Raw genomic sequence first — 22,357 nt, 5'->3', positions numbered from 1 at the left:
AAATTGAACACTTGAAAAGTTTTGAATAAATTACATGAATTTTTTAAATACAAATAAGGGCTGGATTATATTTTCAGAAGTTTATTCTCTATTTCCACTGGGCTTTTGAACTACTCATCTTGCTAGGGAAAATGCAGTCCTTAGCCTTTCACTTAGGGCTCTGACAAGTAAATGCAACACCACCACCAGAATGCATTTGTAAAAGTTCAAATGAAATGGACAGGAAAGGCCAACAGTTGCACCAAGCCATGGTACAGCTGGATATCTTGTTTCTCAATCCCCCTTTCCCACCAGCAGCTGTGACATGTCGCAAAGTCAAAAACCCTCAGTTAGTTTGAGGGAAAGGATCTTTAGAATTTCATTCTGATTCTTAGATCGAAGAGATCATGGTGACCGTGAAGTTAATTTCACAATACTTATTGTTTGTACATTGTGATTTTAGCCACAGCACTTGCTCTTTCTTCTCCCTTCAAATCCATATCTGTTATAAGTTGGTCCAAAGGTTGAATACTGTCAGTATTTTTAAAAAAAAACTGTTTACTTAACCTATATACATGTATCTTGCTTCTTTCTAGTCTAATTCATGTACGCACAGTTTAATCCCTTTGTTAAAGACAGGCAACATCCATGCTTTTCTCAGGCAAAACACACCCAACTTTGTAATAATTTAGGATTTGCAGGCTAGATATCAATCTAATGGCTTTTTCTTCTGAAAGCTTCTAAAATCACCATCATGAGAGAATTAAAAACAATATTACGCATGAGGCTTGGCAAGATTTGTACAAGAACAATGTGGTGCTTTATGTATTGGATCATCCTACCATTCAAGTATACTTGACGCTTTGCTATTGACTTGTCTTAAGTAGAACCCCTATAGTGTGGAAACAGGCCATTCAGCCCAATAAGTCCATGCTGATTCTCCAAAGCATCCCACCCAGACTCACTCTCCCCCACCCTATTTCTTTAACCCTGCATTTCCCATGGCTAATCCACCTAACCTACACATCCCTGGACACTATGGGCAATTTAGCATGGCCAATCCACCTAGCTTGCCAAACTTTGGATTGTGGGAAGAAACCACAGCACCAGGAGGAAAGCCACGCCAATGTGAGAATATGCAAATTTCACTCAGGTGGTTGCCCAAGACAGGAATTGAACCTGTGTCCCTGGTGCTGTCAGGCAGCAGTGATAATCACTGAGCCACCATGTCGTCCTTGAGAAGATTGAGATTAATATCAGTTTTGCATTTGAGTACTTCCCTACGCAACAATTTTCAGTTTGGAATCCCTACTGCAGAATGCACATTTGGCATTAGCTGTATTCACTGGCATAAGCAGTATTTACTCCATCAACTGGCAGCTTCCCACAGTCATATCTGTTTGCATTCATCCATAGTCATGATATGTGCACAAACATTACCATCATCAATGAATTATTGAGACCCCAGTCCACGGCACCATTAAATGTGGTCAAGACCAATGATTCAGAGATAAAATGCTGCAGTTCCTGATGCAGAAATACACCCATTAACAACAACTTAGAATTTACGAGCATGCAATCAATTTCTTGTTCAATACCAGACCTACTTGCCACAGGACCTGTGTTTCATAAAAGACAGTTGCTGCATGCTTCATACGTGAAATAAAGAACTGAATGATAGAAAATAAATTGTTTTAGGAAGGTGTAAAGACAGTGTTTTAGAAGCCAAAGATTGCTGAAGGATTACTGCAGTTTTTAAAAACAAGTAACCTGAAATACGTAAGTGCTGTTTATATAGCTGCTGGTTCAAGTAGATTTTTTGCAGATGAGCTGCAGCCAAAGGTTGTGAAGATTCAGCCTGCAACAGGTGGCTGATTGGTTCTTAGCTAGTGATGAATTGCTGATAACAAAAGTCTTCTGCCTGCCAACATTTGTGGTTGTTTCCAGGTTAGCTGAACAGCTTGCTAATGTGATCAAGATGGTGTAAAGTTGTCAGATTTCCACAGACTGAGAGGCTGTCTCTGTTCCCTACAGTACAAATTACTTCTAAGAAGAAAACCAGTCATCCTTCGTTCAGAAGTTGCTGTAAGCTGTGACTTAATAAGTAAGAGACAAGTCACCCTATGCCTCTAGCAAATGATTGAAAGCATCCACAGAAGGAAGATCAAGAAGCAGCATTCTGATCAGTGTTAAGACCATTACTTTTTATGCTTTTTAAAATTGCAGACTGAAATGAGAAAGAGCTGTTTTGAAAACCAGTGATTTACAAGGATTGCTGCATGTTCTGAAAGTAAATAACTTGTGAACCCTGTTTGTGTAAGTGTGGGTTCCGGCAACATGCAAACAGATCAGTTATCAATGAGAACAATTCTCTTGGCAGCAACTTGTCAGGTGGTTGAACAGCTTGGACTGTGAACAGGATAAAGAGAAGCTAGTCAAACTAGAAGAGAAGCTAACAGGTCTGCAAAGCTAGCAAAAACATGCAGTTCTCTCCTTAAACCTGAAGAAACTGGCTTATCTTTACCTTCAGATGGTACAGGTTGTGACTTTGAATTGGATTAATATGAGCCCCCTTAAGTGAACCTTTTGCTCCTTGTCTCTTGCAAAACAGTGGAAAGGTTTGGAGGATGAATCTTCATATCAGTAAAAACCAACCACCAGATTTTGTGATCAAAGACTATGGAACCGTTTTTCTACAATTTTCCCTTTGCTGATTCCTCCTCCCCCCCCCCCCCCCACCCCATCTATGTTTGTACCTGTGTGTAGAAATTTACAAGAGACCTAATGTTTTACATTGTAGAATCTACTTAATTGTTTACAGATAGTTAGAACGAAATTATCTGTAATGAAGTGATAATGGGAACTTCCGAAGGGTCTAGGCCCGAAACGTCAGCTTTTGTACTCCTGAGATGCTGCTTGGCCTGCTGTGTTCATCCAGCTTCACACTTTGTTATCTGTAATGAAGTATTTCTTTTATCTGTTTGGGTCTGAAAATGTAGTAGTTTGGGAATTGTGTATTTCAATTAAAAGCTTTAACTTTTGTGATGACTCCAAGTATCATGATGTTTCATTTCTAGTTAGCTACCCAATGAGTTATCAGAACAGGGAATCATCTTGGCAAGTCCTGTGTACAGAGACTACAGAACTGCTTTCACTAACCTCATCCCACCACCTTGACCTGTCTGTCTTCCCTGGACTGACCTATCCCCTCCCTACCTCCTCACCTATACTCTCCTCTCTACCTATTTTCTTTTCTCTCCATCTTCGGTCCGCCTCCCCCTCTCTCCCTATTTACTCCAGTTCCCTCTCCCTGTCCCCCTCTCTGAAGGGTCTAGGCCCGAAATGTCAGCTTTTGTGTTCCTGAGATGCTGCTTGGCCTGCTGTGTTCATCCAGCTCCACACTTTGTTATCTTGGATTCTCCAGCATCTGCATTTCCCATTATCACTCTCACCTCTGGAGCAAATGGCTCAAGAACCAGGGTTTCTGGCTCAGAGGTAGGGATAGCACTAATACACCACAAGAGCCCTCATGCTTGTAGTTACACTTCAGATGCGTTTATGTGACTTCAATTGAAACAACAATACTTAAATTAGGTGGACTCAATGTGGATAGCAGCTGTTCTGTGCACGTCTCTGATGAATGGCCTAGGCCCGAAACATCAGCTTTTGTGCTCCTGAGATGCTGCTTGGCCTGCTGTGTTCATCCAGCTTCACGCTTTATCTCAGATTCTCCAGCATCTGCAGTTCCCATTATCTCTGAGAACTGCTTTCCTATTTTTTTTTAATTTCCCTCTGCCTATTACTCTGATTTTTTTTCTATCCATATATCTGTGTCAAGTTATTTATAAGGGGGTTAGAGTTTTAATGATTACAGTTTTATGACAATTGTTTGTAATTGCCTGTCTATCTCCAGTGTTTATTTAATTGTTATAGACAGCAGTGCTTAAATACAGAAACCTGGAACATGCTTTGTCAATCTGAATCTAAAAGACAGGTAAATTGGGAAATTGAATATTTTCAAAAATCTTTTGACTCTTTGTGACAACTACTACTCACTCCAATTTTTTTTGGCACAGGGACTTCAGATGTATGCATGGCAGCGACTTTTGAAAGTGAAAGTCAATGTGTTGATGCTTTGTTCACACCATTTGGTATGTGTAGAATGTCTGAGCAGCTGCAGAGATTAGTGGCAACGCTGGCGATAACCCCAGGAATTGTGGGGTTTGATTTCCGACGTGCTACCCCAGTCAGGCATGACAAGGGAATTCAGTTTTAATCTAAAATGAGGAAGCCTGGAAATAGTTGTGACAGATCATCTAAGCCGTAAAGCCGGAGGGGCTAGATTTGTACAAGGCTGGACAGGAACTTATAAATTTGTGCAGTTTTTTGATTTTAAGTGTAGAAAGGGAGGTGAGACTTTGTAGAATAGGTCAGTTGAATGTCAAGCTACTGTAGGTACGGTTAATAATTTAAAATTAGAGGAGAGGTGGGGTTTCAAGTTGGTAATATTACAGAAGGGAGACTTGGTTTACCTGACCTGTAGGAAATCAGGATTTGAATCTAAGTTCTCGAGTTGAGCACAATGCTGAGTTTGTGTACCATCTGGCTTAGTCCAACTTCAATGAAGGAGTTGTGAACTAGGATGACACTGTTTTGTGGGATTGGAGTGGAGGGCTTCGGTTTTCCTACGTTATGGCTTATCTGCAACTCTAATCAGCCTGAGAAGATGCGTGTGTTTATGAAGTTGGAAGTGGTTGTGAGAAGTGTTAGAAATGGCTAGTGACAACGCATTCCTGAATAATGTTTTCCATGAGCGAGTTTGTGGAGCAACTGAACGGCTGTCAAATGAGGTTCCCACAGGTGGACTCCTGCAGTGCCACAATGATGCCACCCAAAGGTTGCAGGAACACCAACTCCTATTCTGCTTGGGAACCCTTCAGCCCAATGGTATCAACGTGGACTTCACAAGCTTCAAAATCTCCCCTTCCCCTACTACATCCCAAAACCAGCCCAGTTCTTTCCCCTCCCCCCACTGTATCACAAAACCAGCCCAGCTCGTCCCCTCCCCCCACTGCATCCCAAAACCAGCCCAGCCTGTCTGTTTCCGTAACATGTTCTTCCTCTCACCCATCCCTTCCTCCCACCTCAAGCCGCACCTCCATTTCCTACCTACCACCTCATCCCGCTTCCTTGACCTGTCCGTCTTCCCTGGACTGACCTATCCCCTCCCTACCTCCCCACCTGTACTCTCCTCTCTACCTATCTTGTTTTCTCTCCATCTTTGGTCCGCCTCCCCCTCTCTCCCTATTTATTCCAGTTCCCTCTCCCCATCTCCCTCTGTGATGAAGGGTCTAGGCCGAAACGTCAGCTTTTGTGCTCCTGAGATGCTGCTTGGCCTGCTGTGTTCATTCAGCTCCACACTTTGTTATCTTGGATTCTCCAGCATCTGCAGTTCCCATTATCACTCCCACAGGTGGACAGCCAATTTCCTTTATGTCGGGAGAGTTAGAACTAGCTTTCCCTCTTCTGAAATTTAATTTCTTTCCCTTCTTTTCTCTAATTTGTGTTTTAACATTTTTTTTTGAAACAGTCGTCCTGTTTGTGGCCTTTTCAGTAAGTTGTTCATATCCAGCTGATTTTTTTTTCACTTCGTACCCTTCATCTACAGCAACTAAAACAAATACCTTTTTGTTCATTGATACAGGCTCCAGGAACAGGTAATTAATATATTACAACAGGCCACTTATAATTTATGAAAGGAATCTGCATGAAGTTATAAGAATGACACAGAATTCCTAAATATGCTATGGTGCTAACCATTTCTGTTCCCTTTTGCTGCAGATGAGTTGCAGATTAGTTAGAAGCTAAACTGTGTTTTTGGAAATAAAAATAGAAAATCCACTCCAAAAGGTTCAAATGAAAACTAAACTGCCCTCGGTGTGCAGCTGACTGTAATTGTGGAATGCACCATTTTCAAGCTTGCAAGACAACTAGTATTTCTTGTTCTTTCCAATCACTCCAATCACCCCACCACCCCCCCACAAATTCCTGAAGTTGACATTTGATTCAGAATATCTGATCTCACAACAAGATTATTGGGTGGAATTTTTATATGTTTAAACAAAACAAACCAAGTCTGTGGTGATGGTACTACATAATTATAATTGCAGTTTCTGGAATCATTATTCCTGTCAATGATTTCTACCACCCTTCAGGAGAAATGGATGTTTGAAGAACTAATTATAATTTAGAGTCTAGGTTCTGTTCATTCAGCCCTTCTGGTCCGTACTGTGGAAAAACCCCCTCTCTCACTACTCATTTCACTATATCAAAATTTTTCCGATTCCTTTCTCCCTCCCTTTTTTCTTTGTAATTAACCCAATGAGACATGCTATAACATTTTTCTAGAGCAGGTGGGACTTGCATCCAGGCCTTTTGGCCAAAAGGTAGGGACATTATCACTGCAGAACAAGTGCTGTCTCAGAGAAAGTAAATTGCTCGCTCTGGCAGCAGCAGGCTTTAAACAGTTCCTCCATTGAGACTAAAACCTGAATCCAGAATCTCGGACCATTCAGCCTCACGGTTATTACATTTTCTAACAACCTGTTCCAAGATGACATGACACACCTCTGACACTCCTGAGATGCACCACTCTCTCCGCAACTCCCTTGTCCGCTCCACACTCCCCTCCAACCCCACCACACCCGAAACCTTCCCTAGCAACCGCAGGAAGTGCTACACTTGCCCCCACACCACCTCCCTCACCCCCATCCCAGGCCCCAAGATGACCTTCCATATCAAACAGATGTTCACCTGCTCATCTGCCAATGTGGTATATTGCATCCATTGTACCCGGTGTGGCCTCCTCTACAATGGAGAAACCAAGCGGAGGCTTGGGGACCGCTTTGCAGAACACCTCCGCTTGGTCGCAGCAAACAACTGCACCTCCCAGTCGCGAACCATTTTAACTCCCCCTCCCATTCCTCAGACGACATGTCCATCATGGGCCTCCTGCAGTGCCACAATGATGCCACCTGAAGGTTGCAAGAACAGCAACTCATATTCCGCTTGGGAACCCTGCAGCCCAATGATATCAATGTGGACTTCACAAGCTTCAAAATCTCCCCCTCCCCCACTGCATCCCAAAACCAGCCCAGTTCTTCCCCTCTCCCCACTGCATCACAAAACCAGCCCAGCCTGTCTCCGCTTCCATAACCTGTTCTTCCTCTCACCCATCCCTTCCTCTCACCTCAAGCCGCACCTCCATTTCCTACCTACCACCTCATCCCGCCTCCCTGACCTGTCCGTCTTCCCTTGACTGACCTATCCCCTCCCTACCGCCTCACCTATACTCTCCTCTCTACCTATCTTCTTTTCTCTCCATCTTCGGTCCGCCTCCCCCTCTCTCCCTATTTACTCCAGTTCCCTCTCCCTGACCCCTCTCTGAAGGGTCTAGGCCCAAAACATCAGCTTTTGTGCTCCTGAGATGCTGCTTGGCCTGCTGTGTTCATCCAGCTCCATGCTTTGTTATCTTGGATTCTCCAGCATCTGCATTTCCCATTATCACTCTCACCTCTGGAGCAAATGGCTCAAGAACCAGGGTTTCTGGCTCAGAGGTAGGGATAGCACTAATGCACCACAAGAGCCCTCATGCTTGTAGTTACACTTCAGATGCGTTTATGTGACTACAATTGAAACAACAATACTTAAATTAGGTGGACTCAATGTGGATAGCAGCTGTTCTGTGCACGTCTTAAAAGGATAGCATGTCACTTAGTATTTCTGTTCCAGGTTTCTTTTCAGTACTTCCACCTGCATAATACTCCTGTTTCGGCAATCAGTGAGGACAATGTAGATCTTTGTGTACCTGATGGCATTCAACAGTTGAACTCTAAATCAGTCACTTGGATCAATATACTGGCAGGCAACTGACAACTGTGAAATGATATTCCTTGATGAAAAGAGAACTGGTTCAGCCTCATGGCTCATTATCTTCCTGTGTCAGTTGGACAGTAAATGCCCTCTTCAGGTCCAAACCAAAAAGATGATTCTTGATTGCCTATAAAAATACCACTTTATTATCTCAATTCTTTTTTCTCTCTCACGTACACCTCAGCAGTATGTGACAGATTGAGCTTTACTTTCTGGAGGTTCCCGAAACAGTCCTACAGGATAGGAAATATGTTACTTTGGTGATTTGTTCATTATTATTCCTTTGAGGAAAAAAAAGGAAATAAAGAGATTAACACATTGCATATAGCTCCTTTTCATAAAAGCTGTACCTCATAAGTGATATAGATCTCAGAAATTCCAGCTTTGACAGTTGATAGAATCATGGAAACTTTGGAACGTAAGAGAACCTGCAGCCCATCCTGTGTGTGTTGGTACTGTAAAGGTGCAGTCAGCATAGTCCCATTTCACTGCTTTTGTCTGTAAATTTAAAAATTCCTTACCCTCAAGTACTTGCCTAAATGTTTTAAAATATTGACGGAATCATCTTCCACCTTTTAGGTAAGTTCTGCTTCGTAGCTCAAAACACTTTTTGATCTTTTCACAATCACTTAAAATCTTTGACTTCTGCTCAATGACTCATACAGTGGAGTACTTGAGGAATTTTTTTTTCTACTTTCTATGAAAACCTCCCCTCATCTTGAAAAGTTGTGTTAGACCACCTCGTAACCTTGCTTCTTTGCTAAAGAATAGGCTGAAGCTATCAAACCTCCCCTCGAACTGATGATGTTTATCCTTGAAAAATTCCTCTATACCCCATCTAAGGCTTTACAGCTTTCTGAAATGTGGCAATATGAAAGGATTGTCTATAATTTTCTAGTTGAGGCGTAACCAGTGATATGTAAAGTTTATGTAAGTGTAGAATGGTTACAACACACAAGGACACCATTTGTCTCATTGTGTGCGTTGGTTCTCTGAAGATGTAGTTTACCAGGTACTGCTACGCTGCCTTGTCCCTGCAACTCTGAAATATTTTCTTCTCAAATAGTTGTTCAATTCCCGTTTGAAATCCTCATGTGACTCCCCTATACTTTCAGTTAGTGCGTTCCAGATCCTATTCACTTGCTATGTTTTGTTTTATTCATTTGTGAAATGTGAGCATTGTTGGCTGGCCAGCATTTATTAACCGTCTCTAGTTGCCCTTGGCAATGGGCTGCCTTCGTGAAGCACTGCTGCCCACCTGCAGTGGTTTGCCCTGCAATGCCATTAGGAAGAGAATTCCAGGATTTGGAGTCCGTGAAAAGTTTTCTTCCTGTTCCCATTGCTGCTTTTGCCGTTGACATTAGTACTGTTCCCTCTGGTTCTTAATCCTTGCACCAGGTCCTACTACTCTGTCCAGACCCTTCATAATTTAAGTAACTGTATGAAATCTGCTTTCATTCTTCTCCAAGGAGAACAGTCCTAACTTTTCAAACCTTTCTACGTAATTGATGTTCCTCAACTGTGAAACTAATCTTGTTCATACTTTCTATGCCCTTACTAATTCCGTTTACATCTCTCTCAAAAGTGTGGCACGTACAATTGGACTTGAATCCAGTTGAAGCCAAACCATTGTTTTATTGAAGTTTATCTTTTTTAAAACTAGAATCCCTACAGTGTGGAAACAGGCCATTCAGCCCATCAAGAACATACTAATCCTCTGAAAAGCATACCTTATCCCTGTAACCCTACATTTCCCATGGCTAACCCACCAAATCTGCATAGGACAGTATGGGCAGTTTTAGCATGGTCAATCGACCTAATCTGTACATCTTTGCATTGAGAGGAAACCAGAGCACCTGGAGGGAATGCATACAGACACAGGGAGAACATGTAAACTCCCCACACAGTCACCCAAGGCTGGAGTCCTGGGTCCCTGGTACTGAGAGGCAGCAATGTTAGCCACTGAGTCACCGTGCTGCCCTTCCTTGATTTTGTACCGTTAGAACCCAAAATGCGGTGTGATTTATTAATCGTGTTCTTAACCATTCCTGGCACCTGCTTTGATTTGTGGATAAACACATCCAGGCCTCTCTGTTCCTGCACCGCTTAAGTATTTTACCCTTTGTTTTATTTTGCTTTCCATCTCCAATTTCTTCCTGGCAAAATGACCGGCACTCTTAACTGCATGTTCTGCCACCTTTGTCCTTTTAAATGAAAACAAAAAGGACTGCAGATGTTGTCAATCAGGAACAAAAACAAATGTTGGTAAAGCTCAGCAGGTCTGGCAGCACCTGTGAAGAGAAATCCGAGTTAACATTTCAGGTCTGAGTTCTGATTAAAAGTCTCCAGACCCGAAATGTTAACCCTGATTCTCTTTACAGATACTACCAGACCTGGATGTGAGTTTGCTCGCTCAGAACTGAGAAAAAGAACAGGAAATGACATCACCAACCCAAGGAAACCTAACCAGATAAATAGAAAACGGGACGCAACACCAGCGCTTCATCGGAGGCTCACTGATGATGTTACCTAGAATGGTGACGAAACGTCTGAAAACTAACCTTCCAGCTCAGCGAGCAAACTCTCATCCAGAAACTCAACCTGAGCTACAAATCTTCTCAAAACTCGCTACTACCACACCTGCAGAACGTTTCCAGCAACTTCTGTTTTTATGTCCTTTTAAAGTTCTATGCTACCTTTCTCGTGATTCAGTAGTTTGAGCATGATTTCTGCTTTTAATATCCATTTTTCTGCTTACTAACTCAAGTAACCCATGTACTTTTTTTAACCACCACCTCCTTTTGTCCTGTTACCTTTAGGAATTTGTTGATATGCATGCTCAATTTACTGCTATTTTTTATGGTAAGCTGGACTGACCAGAGCTGGGAGTATTGTTACTTCTAACTAATGCCAGTCAGTGTTGCCACTTCTGCTTGGTAGGAGTGTGCACAAATATTAGATGAGGATCAGATTGAATTCAGCTGTGGTGCTCTTGTTGGTCCAATTGTCCACCGCTATCTCCACCAACACGAGCCAGGCTGAGACAAAGGTACAACAAATCAGTTCATTGTCAATGCAACTCTTGGCAAGATTGTACGCCTTCAGTTGAAAATACAGAAAATAAACTGGCTGATTGTACTGAGAAATCTCATAACTGATAATACTTTAGGCTTTATCATTACTCTGAAGATTTCAGAGGTATTGCAAGTCACCTTTTTTCCTTTGTTTAAAATTAGTAGTTTAGTTTTGATTGTTTTCATGTTAAGTGGCTTCATGTTGCCATTAACAACATAATGCACTTTTTTTTTAGATGAATTTTTCTCTATTGCTAGTAGACCAACTTTTCAAAATGTGATCTTTTGACAACAATTGCAGTTTTTGGTCAATACTATATTACATTCTTCCTAACGTATTACTGGCACAAAATGTTGGAAAATATAGTTGTAATAAAGGGTGGGCTTTTGAAATATGAACCTATTTTCCCCCCTATTATTACCTAGTATTTTTCCCTTTCAAGATGCTAAAATACTTGATTCTATTACCTGCATTTTCCGACTTTGTTTCCAGATTTCAGTTTTTTTCTCACACTGCCATTTCTGATTTGTGCAAATCTGCCCTATGTGCGGACTGCTAATGATGCAAAGTGATTCAAATAGTTTAAGTCTATGAAAGAAAAAAATTAATATGCCATGAATTTAAGTGCAAGTCTTGCCACACCTTCCTACCGTCCCTCCTGTCTTTCTTGATGCTCAAGTTGCACTTAAAGCAGTGAAGATACTGATTTCAAGTCAACTTGCTAAGCTTGTTGGTTAAGAACTGGTTGTACTAACTTTATAATTTAACTGGTTGTTTACTGTGATGTTTTATATTTATTGAAGGCAGCAACAGATACTGGGTAAGAGAAATTCATATACTTATTCAGATTGATTACGCCAAAGCTACAGAACAGGAAACGGGAAGGCAAAATTAATGAAAAGGGTTTTACTTTGTGTTAGCTTATTTGAAAGCATTTCATAAGATTGTTCGCCACAGTGACATACCCCCGTTAGTGCGAAAATGTGAACGCATGGATCGTATTGCATGTTCTTTGCAGGAGACCTCATTGCTTGGATTCGTTGTTTGGAGTTTTCAACTGTTTAACAATTTGCACGAGACTACACTGGACAGTGTGTGAACACGAGACCTATGGCCTTAAGAAATCCTGTTTCTGGACTGTACCAGTTAGCTAAGAGAATTTGACTCTTATAAACCCAACTCTAGATCATTTAGAAACACTTTGTCCCCTTAGACCCCTCCTTTTGCCCTGAAGATGTTGATGCTTCAAAAGTTTCCTCAAGTGGCTCTTGTGCATGTGATCTGCAGCTGAGGTTGCATTTGGGGTGTTCAATTATGAGACATGCACTTAAAACCCCAGCTCTCACCTAATGCATGCAACATCAAGGTAGATCACTGTGTAATGGGTTACTGAGGAATGAAAGGATTTAAGTTTGTAGTAACCCACTCCCTCACTGCTCATTCTGCTTCTGCTGCTGCTGACCTCAGCCATCCCACTAATGGGGACCTGTCGAGGGCAAGCTGCAATTAGATTGAAAATTGTCATCACCCAGCGTCTGGTGGTTTGGGATTAGATTTTGTATTGAGTTACAGGAGTAAGGTGGTCCATTAATGTCTTGACGCTGTAAGTAAAGAAGAAGCAGAATAATTTATTAGTTTGTGGTCCTAGTAACTCTGGGAATAAACCAGTGCATTGGCTAGTGTGGCATTGAGTCAACCAACATGTCAGAGGACTACAAGGCCATCGTTGTGAAATAGTTGTAGGGTATTAGCTGCATAGTGGTGGCTAGAATTTGTTTGTAGCAACTTAAGAGTCTCTGATTTTTACCTCAGCCAGGTCTTGCACAATTATGCTGCCGATTGTGCATTCTTTTACCACCTGGCTTAGTGGGATAGTGTAGGGGGATGGGCTTAGATTAGCTCACAAGTCGGTGCAACATCGAGGGCCGAAGGGTCTGTTCTGCGCTGTATTGTTCTATGTTCTACGGCTTTTTAAGTTGAAAAAGCTCAGTGAACTGCAAAGGTATATTGTGCAAAGACTGAATAGCGTAAAAGTGAATACTAAGTGAATCAGAAGTTAGTTTATCAATGTCAGTTGGCAGCAGTCTGATTTAGAGTTATTTGTTTATGCTTTTTTTTGGGTTCAAGCAAATAATCCAAACTAATACTGCATAGTCCTGCTGGTAATGTGCTATGTTGTCAGTGAAACATTTCTTTGATATGATGCTAAAAATACTACATCTGTCTGTTCCATGTTATGTGGACATTAAGGATCCCTTGAGAAGTATATTTTTTTTAAAAAAAGCAGGAACTCTCCTGGGATCCAGGCTTCCTTAAGTAGTGCCACCAAGCAATGTGGATCTGTTTTCCATTTCATTGCCATTGTACATAACATTCCTTATTAGTCTGTTATTATTGTACTTAAAAGTTTTTGGTGTACAGAACTTTACTGAACAAAATGTACAAAATAGAGTAAACATTTTGTATCTTTGGACTATGATATAGGTTGTGTTGGCCTTGCATCTTAATTTGAGGTTTATTTTAATTTTACTAGCTGGTTGATCAATTATGTACCGTCCCTTGTATGTTTTCTTGCAAGTTTTAAACGTTATACGGCTAGTGCACAGCTATGTTCTGTTAGTATCTGCATTTTATGTTTGTGGTTAATTTTAAAAACTTGCAGACTCGCCTCTTAAGCCTTTTTCCTGGCTGTAACCTCTCACCTAGTTTTCTCAGTCATGTGCCTTGTCTGCATAGTGCACCTCCCTCCTCATGCTACGTTGACTCTGCCCTTTGGCAAGGAGCTTGGTGTGTTCACGCCAGAGTTGCAAGACTACTATAAATTTTTGGTATACTGTAACATTTAACTTCGGTCTTCACCGTGCATTTGGTTGACACTCAAAACACCAGCTGAAGTTCACAGGGTACAATATATTCTGCATTTGTAAAGTTGTCTTTTCGTCACTAAAAAGCATCCTTAGTTAAATGGCATGATTTGCATTCAAGAGCTATAATTAGACGATGATTTGAAGTTCTCTTGTCGCTGTTAATTGTGTTACGTTTTACAGTAAGTGTAGAAAATTGAGATGATATAATTTTGCTGTTGATAAATAACAAAATAGTGACTCTAAACTGATCAAAAAAGCTAATTTGTTCACTGATCTTTCTGATTGATTGTCTATTATTAACTAATATTTGAGGATGTTAAGCTTGGCTTTCTTTATTAAGAAATGGTTGATCCAGTTTTTACTCTTGCCTTCCAGAGGAATCAGTTGTTTAACGGCATTGAGAGATTCTATGGACACTGTTTTCTTTCTGATTGAGCCTGCTATTTGTTGTCAGTTGAGGTAAAAGACATAGTAAGTTCTTGGTTCTCTCCTTGTATTCATATTTGAACACTTTCTCGCAAAACTCGATGAGAACCCTCTATCAGCAGAGAAGCTAGTCTGAATAACACATGGGTTCTTGCAATAGTAAGTTTTTTTTCCAATGTAATCTCATTAAATTTGTACAGCTGATTGTGTTCAGCAGCACCCCACCCATTGCTATTTTAAAAGGACCATCAATAATGTGTTGCTGTTGATTTTCTTTTTCTGGTGGTCACTACACCTCTACAAGTAGTTGGTGCTCTCTATAGCTGTTTCAAGTTGCAAAATTGTGAAAGGAGTGATGGAGCAGGTGCTTGACTGTTTTTGGTGATTTCTCACTTTCTGCACAAACCAATTTCTCCCTGAGACAGATGCTCTTAGTTGGCTTTCCCATTCATCTTTGCAGTCATTTGTAATCAAAGTCAGCTAATTGACGCAAGAATTCAACCTCGAGCACCTAACTCTAGTAAGCATTCCTGCAAAGCATTTGTGTCCGTCCTTAAAGAAAGTGATGAATACTGTGTGCAATACTCTGGAGACAGTCTCACCAGTGCTGTACATAACCGACGCCTAAATTCCCAAATCAGCCCGCCCTGTGATAAATGATGACGTTCTTATTAGCTTTCCTAATTTACTTTTTGTTTGTGCATACTAACCTTTTGCAATTTATGCACCTGAATACTCATCACTCTGTATTTCTTAGCTTTACAGAGTCTCACCGTTTAGATAAGATACTACTTTATTTTTCTTGCCAAAATGGATTCGTTTTAATATTCCCACATTGTATTCTAAGGGCATAACATCTTTGCTCACTTAATCTATCTGTATCATTTTGTAGTCTCCCTATGTATTTTCACAACTTTGTTCCTACCTGTTGTTGCGTTGTCAGCACATTTGGCAACCATACTGTCGCCCGTCCATCTAAGTCATCTATATAAATTTGTAAATAGTTGAGATCTCATCTCTGACCCCCTTGGTATACCATTCACAATATTTTGCCAAACTTTCTTGCTTAGTCTCTGCTTCCTGTCACCTAGCCAATTTGCTATCAATGCCAGTTTGTTGTCCTTTATGCAATGAGTTTTTATTTTCCACAATAACCTATGATGTGGCAGTTTATCAGATGCCTTCTCTGAATCCAAGTACAGTATATCCACTGGTTCCCCTTTATCTGAAGCACATGTTACTTCCTCAAAGAACTCCAAAAGATATGTCAAACATAATTTCTCTTTCACCTAACCACGTGGGCTCTGCCTGAATAGTCATAAAGATGTACAGCACGGAAACAGACACTTCAGCCTACCTTTTCCTGCTGACCAGATACCCTAAGTTGATCTAGTCCCATTTGCCTCATATCCTGCTTAAACCCTTCCTTTCATGTACTCATCCAGGTGCCTTTTAAATTTTGTAATTGTACCAGGCACCATCAGTTCCTCTGGCAGCATATTCCATACATAAACACTTCTGCGTGAAAATGTTGCCCCTTGGGTCCCTTTTAAATCTTTCCCCTTTCTCTTTTAACCTATGCCCTCTAGTTTTAGACTTCCCTACCCTGAGGAAAAAAACCTTGCCTATTCACCCTATTCCTGCAATCTCTAAGATCACCGCTCAGCCTGAAATGCTCTAGGCAAAATAACCCCAGCCTGCTCAGTGCCTCCCTTTTAGCACAAACCCTCCAACCGTGGCAACATCCTTGTTAAGCTTTTCTGCACCCTTTCTAATTTAACAACATTTTTGCTACAGAAGGGAGACCAGAATTGAATGCAGTATCCTAAAAGTGACTTAATGTGGGTCCTGTACAGCCTTAACCTCACATCCTAACAGCTATACTCAATGCACTGACCAATGAAGGCAAGTGCAAATGCTGCCTTCTCTACCCTGTCTACTGGCAACTCCATCTTCAAGGAACTGTGAACCTGCATCCCAAAATCTTTGTTCAGCATCACTTCCCAGGACCTTACCATGAAGTGTATATGTCCTTCCTTACCAAAGTGCAACACCCACATTTATTTAAATTAAACTCCATCTGCAAGTCTTCAATCAACATGATCAAGGTCCCATTGTATTCTGATGTAACCTCCTTCACTGCCCACTACATCATAAATTTTAGTGTCATCTGCAAACTTACTAACCATTCCTCCTGTATTTACATCCAAATCATTTGTATAAATGGCAAAAAGCAGTGGACCTAGCGCCAGTCCTTGCAGCATACATAGTCACATGGCCTTCAGTCTGAAAAACAGCCTTGCACCACCCCCCTCCAAACGGCTAGCTCTTCCTGGATTCCATGTGATCCAACCTTGTTAACCAGTCTGCTGTGCGGAACCTTGCCGAACGCTTTATGGCCACGGAGACAGCATTCACCTCTCTGCCTTCATCAAACTTCTTTGATACTCAAAAATCTCAGTTGATTTGCATTTAACTAGCATGTGCCCTTCTATGATATATTTAAGAATATCTCCTAACATTTATTGTGATGAATATTAAACAATCTGGCCTCGGCTTTATGTCTACCTCCCTTTTTGAATAAAGGGATTACGTTGGCTACTTTTCAATGTGGTAGGTCTGTCCCAAATCAGGGGATCTTTGGAAATTAAAACAAGTGAACCCATTGTCTCATTAGCTACTACCTTTAGGACCCCATTATGAAGTCCATAAGGATACAGGTACATAGAACATAGAACATTACAGCACAGTACAGGCCCTTCAGCCCTCGACGTTGTGCCGACCTGTCATACCAATCTGAAGCCCATCTAACCTACACTATTCCATGTACGTCCATATGCTTGTCCAATGACGACTTAAATGTACTTAAAGTTGGCGAATCTACTACCGTTGTAGGCAAAGCGTTCCATTTCCTTACTACTGAGTAAAGAAACTACCTCTGACATTTGTCCTATATCTTTCACCCCTCAGTTTAAAACTATGCCCCCTTGTGCTCGCCGTCGCCATCTTAGGAAAAAGGCTCTCCCTATCCACCCTATCTAACCCTCTGATTATCTTATATGTCTCAATTAAGTCACCTCTCAACCTTCTCTCTAATGAAAACAGCCTCAAGTCCCTCAGCCTTTCCTTGTAAGACCTTTCCTCCATACCAGGCAACATCCTAGTAAATCTCCTCTGCACCCTTTCCAAAGCTTCCACATCCCCCTTCTAATGCAGTGACCAGAACTGTATGCAATACTCCAAGTCCAGCCGCACCAGAGTTTTGTACAGCTGCAGCATAACCTCATGGTTCCGGAACTCGATCCCTCTATTAATAAAAGCTAAGACACTGTGTGCCTTCTTAACAGCCCTGTCAACCTGGTTGGCAACTTTCAAGGATCTGTGTACATAGACGAGATCTCTCTGCTTGTCTACACTACCAAGAATTTTACCATTAGCCCAGTACTTTGTATTCCGTTTACTCCTACCAAAGTACATCACCTCTCACTTGTCCGCATTAAACTCCATTTGCCACCTCTCAGCCCAGCTCTGCAGCTTATCTATGTCTCTCTGCAACCTACAGCATTCTTTGTCACTATACACAACTCCACCGACCTTAGTGTCGTCTGCAAATTTACTAACCCATCCTTCTACGCCCTCCTCCAGGTCATTTATAAAAATGACAAACAGCAGTGGACCCAACACCGACCCTTACGGTACACCACTAGTAACTGGTCTCCAGGATGAACATTTCCCATCAACTACCACCCTCTGTCTTCTTTCAGCAAGCCAATTTCTGATCCAAACTGCTATATCTCCCACAATCCTATTCCTCCGCATTTTGTACAATAGCCTACTGTGGGGAACCTTATCGAAAGCCTTGCTGAAATCCATATACACCACATCAACCGGTTTACTCTCATCTACCTGTTTGGTCACCTTCTCAAAGAACTCAATGAGGTTTGTGAGGCACGACCAACCCTTCACAAAACCATGCTGACTATCCCTAATCAAATTATTCTTTTCTAGATGATTATAAATCCTATCTCTTATAACCTTTTCCAACAACTGAGGTAAGGCTCACTGGTCTATAATTACCAGGGTTGTCTCTACTCCCCCTCTTGAACAGGGGAACCACATTTGCTATCCTCCAGTCGCCTGGCACTATTTCTGTAGACAATAATGAGTTAACGATCAATGTCAAAGGCTCGGCAATCTCCTCCCTGGCTTCCCAGAGGATCCTAGGATAAATCCCATCCGGCCCAAGGGACTTGTCTATCTTCAGACTCTGTAGAATTTCTAATACCTCTTTCTTGTGAACCTCAATCCCACCTAGTCTAGTAGCCTGTATCTCAGTATTTTCCTCGACAACATTGTCACTTTCTAGAGTGAATACTGTCGAAAAATATTCATTTAGCGCTTCCCCTATCTCCTCTGACTCCACACACAACTTCCCACTACTATCCTTGATTGGCCCTAATCTTACTTTCGTCATTCTTTTATTCCTTAAATACCTATAGAAAGCCTTAGGGTTTACCCTGATCCTATCCGCCAACAACTTCTCATGTCTCCTCCTGGCTCTTCTGAGCTCTGTCTGTAGGTCTCTCTGGCTATCTTGCAACCCTCAAGCGCTTTAACTGAGCCTTCACATCTCATCCTGACATAAGCCGCCTTCTTCCTCTTGACCAGAGATTCCACTTCCTTCGTAAACCACAGCTCCCGCACTCTACAGCTTCCTCCCTGCCTGACAGGTACATACTTATCTCGGACACACAGGAGCTTTTCTTTGAATAAGCTCCACATTTCTAATGTGCCCATCCCCTGCAGTTTCCCTCCCCATCCTCTGCTCCCTAAATCTTGCCTAATTTCATTGTAATTGCCTTTCCCCCAGCTATAACTGTTGCCCAGTGGTATACACCTATCCCTTTCTATCACTAAAGTAAACATAACAGAATTGTGATCGCTATCACCAAAGTGCTCACCTACTTCCAAATCCAACACCTGGCCAGGCTCATTACCCAGTACCAAATCTAATGTGGCTTCGCCCCTTGTTGGCCTATCAACATACTGTGTCAGGAAGCCCTCCTGCACACACTAGACAAAAACTGATCCATCTATAGTACTCAAACTATAGTGTTCCCAGTCAGTATTTGGAAAGTTGAAGTCCCCCATGACTTCGCAAGGAGCTGTAATGTTTATGAAGAACCATTTATCTGGTGATTGCAATTTTACAGAGTTCCTACCTCCTTCCGTTTCCTGATTTATTGCTGCAGCAGGGATATTAATTGTATCCTGTTTGGTGAAGACTGTTGTAAAGTATTTGTTCAATAAAATTGGCATTCCTAACATATTGCAATCTTCTAAATATCAACATTGTAATAGTGGGTTCATTATCACTATCACTCCCATTTTTGAGTGCTACTCAATTTGGACCTTGGCTGCCGTGGTGTCATGTTGCGTGATCATTTTTATAAGGGAAAGACAGTTATAATGTCATAGATTTGCTTTAAAAGGAGACAAACCATAGTGAGAAAAGAGAAGACGTTGCATGGTTCAAACCTTTATCACCTCCCTCCTTTGAAAGCTTAGGTGCTCACTGAGCCAGAAACGATAAAGCAGTTTAAAGGTACCAAGCATTCTGCTTTAGTGTTGCAGAACTTTCTCTTAATGAATACAGTCGATTGTTGTGAAGAATGCTTTAGTTTACTTGTTGTGGAGCAATTAATTTTATTTGGTAAACATTTCCAAACTTACAGCTGTCCATCAATATTTTGGAAAGTCCTGAAGGCACAGAAGTTGGACTTTAAATACAAAGTTTATAGCTGTTATTTTTCAACAATTTTAGTTGAAGTAACTAGGCACTATTCAAAGTTGCCACTTTGGAGCATTTTCAAATGATATTGAGCAGGATAACCAGAATAAGGATGTAAGTAACGGGGAACGAGAGTAGGCTTTTTGGCCCCTCAAGCTTGGTTAACTATACAGTAAGGTTATAGCTAATTTCATTGTGGTCTTAGTTTTCATGCCTGCCACAATTATCCTGGACTCAAAATATTGTAGGATGGAAACCAACAATGAATTCCTCACATGAGTAACAATTTAGAAAAACAAAAGTTTTCAATAAGACAAGTTGTAACTTTCGATGCATTTTCTAATTTAAGGTTAAACGATCGAAATTGGAATGAATAGAAAGATTGCATTTACATATTGTTGTTCACTTTCCCAGGATGTTGCAAAGTACCTTATATTTTGAAGTGTAGTTCCTAATGACCTGCAGGCAACCAACTAGTAAAATCAATGAATCTATTTTGTGATTCACTGTGAACTGTTAGTTCAAATATTATGGGGAGAAGTCAAGAGAACGAGGTGAAGTAACAAATCAGACATGATTGAATGGCAGAACAGACTCAGTGGGCTGAATGGTCTAGTTTTGCTTCTGTGTATCATGATCTTATGGCCAGGACATCATCTCTTCAAGTAGTAATGAAAATGTGTGCATCCAGATTTTGCTTTTAATTATTCATTCAAAAAATGGAAAGAAGAATTTGTATTTATGTAAAAGCCTTTCACAGCTTCAGAGTGCCTGAGTACTTTCACAGTTGGTTTTGCAATATAATGATGTTGCTGTATAGAAAATGTAGTTGCCAATGTTTGCCCAGCAAGTGCCTCGCAATCAAATACTGTTTGAAAACACGGAAATCGATCACAATATTAATTGAGGGATAAATGTTGTGATAGCTGCCTTGTACTTCCATATTATTTTTATCAATTTTGTTCAGTTATGAGGATGGACGTATTTGTGTTTTACTTGAGCATATGTGAAGAAATACTTGTTATAACAGTGGTGGTGTATTTCAGTGAGGAGGTATCTACTCGTGTTTTACTGGTAAATAAATACTTGACTGAGTCAACATTGACTCCCAAATCATTCTTCATCTGGCTGTCTGGAATTTAACATTTTAAATAGAGCCATGGGATCTTTTACATCCACCTGAGAGGCCAGATGCATGATCAGTTTGAAGAAATGGTAAAGCTGACAGTGTAGAGAATCATTAGAATCATAGAATCCCTACAGTGTGGAAACAGGCCGTTCAGCCCAACAAGTCCACACCAATCCTCCAGAGCATCCCACCCAGACCCATCCCCCCCCCCCCCCCCCGCATCACCCACCTAATCTACACATCACTGAGCACTATGGGCAATTTAGCGTGTCCAATCCACCTAGCCTGCATGTCTTTAGACTGTGTGAGGAAACCAGAGCACCTGGAGGAAACCCATGCAGACATGGGGAGAATGTGCAAACTCCACACAGACAGTTGCCTGACGGTGGAATCGAACTTGGGTCTCTGGCACTGTGAGGCAGCTGTGCTAACCACAGAGCTCCCTGACACCTCCCCTGTGGTGGTCACCTGGGACTTGAATGCATGATTTTGGAGAGTATAATTTGAACCTGTGAATCCAGAATTGCATGGACGTATTTTTCTAGACTTTGCACTCAAATCCATCGGGTGGCTTGAACTTATCCAGAGGTGAGATTTGTGCTATTGATCCCAACTGACATGTTGAGATTAATAAGGAAAACATTTTTTGTATGTTGAAGGGAAGGAGATCAGAGGAACATTCCCCTTCATAAAGGTAAATAACTAGATTGGTACAGGGTGGAGAAATTCCACTGTGTTTCTTAAATAATATATTTAACTCATTTTATAGTAATTGGCCTGGCCCTGTTGAAACATTGGCTTATAAAATAGGTGCACTTCACTTGTGGCTTTTGTTGAAGTCAAGCCAAGAACAAGGAGTGCCATTCCAAAATAGAGACTGATCAATATTTTGAGTCTTAGGGATCAGCAGTTCATGGTTTATTGAGAGCAAAAGCGGTTTGCCAACATTCTGATAAAGCAAACTTACTGGGGCAGTAGGGCACATGACTGACAAAATCTTGAACATACTTATTCTGAAAGAACAAAACTAATAGTCACATTATCATTGAACGCATATAGCACAGAAAGAGGCCATTTATTTCATCGTGTTTCTGTTGGCCCTCTGAAGGAACCAATCACCAGTGCCACTCCCCTCCATTCCATCCAAAGCCCTATGTG

At 41.3% G+C, this 22,357-nt stretch overlaps 1 protein-coding gene across 6 annotated transcripts in view; it reads left to right on the top strand.

Annotated features, from left to right (window-relative positions):
* LOC125447121 (carnitine O-palmitoyltransferase 1, liver isoform-like) overlaps positions 1-22,357 on the top strand; it is a 98,538-nt gene that overhangs the window by 15,857 nt on the left and 60,324 nt on the right. For 2 of the 6 annotated variants that reach the window (XM_048521256.2, XM_048521251.2), the window contains exon 1: positions 13,763-13,889. The exons of the other annotated variants lie outside the window; for them this stretch is intronic. The gene's annotated coding sequence lies outside the window, so the exon portion shown is untranslated. Of the gene's footprint in view, positions 1-13,762; positions 13,890-22,357 lie in introns of those variants that run through there. 6 annotated transcript variants of the gene reach the window in all.

This window comes from Stegostoma tigrinum, chromosome 38 (genome assembly GCF_030684315.1).
Source record: "Stegostoma tigrinum isolate sSteTig4 chromosome 38, sSteTig4.hap1, whole genome shotgun sequence".
Lineage (NCBI taxonomy): Eukaryota > Metazoa > Chordata > Chondrichthyes > Orectolobiformes > Stegostomatidae > Stegostoma > Stegostoma tigrinum.
This window is presented reverse-complemented; position numbering and strand designations above follow the sequence as displayed.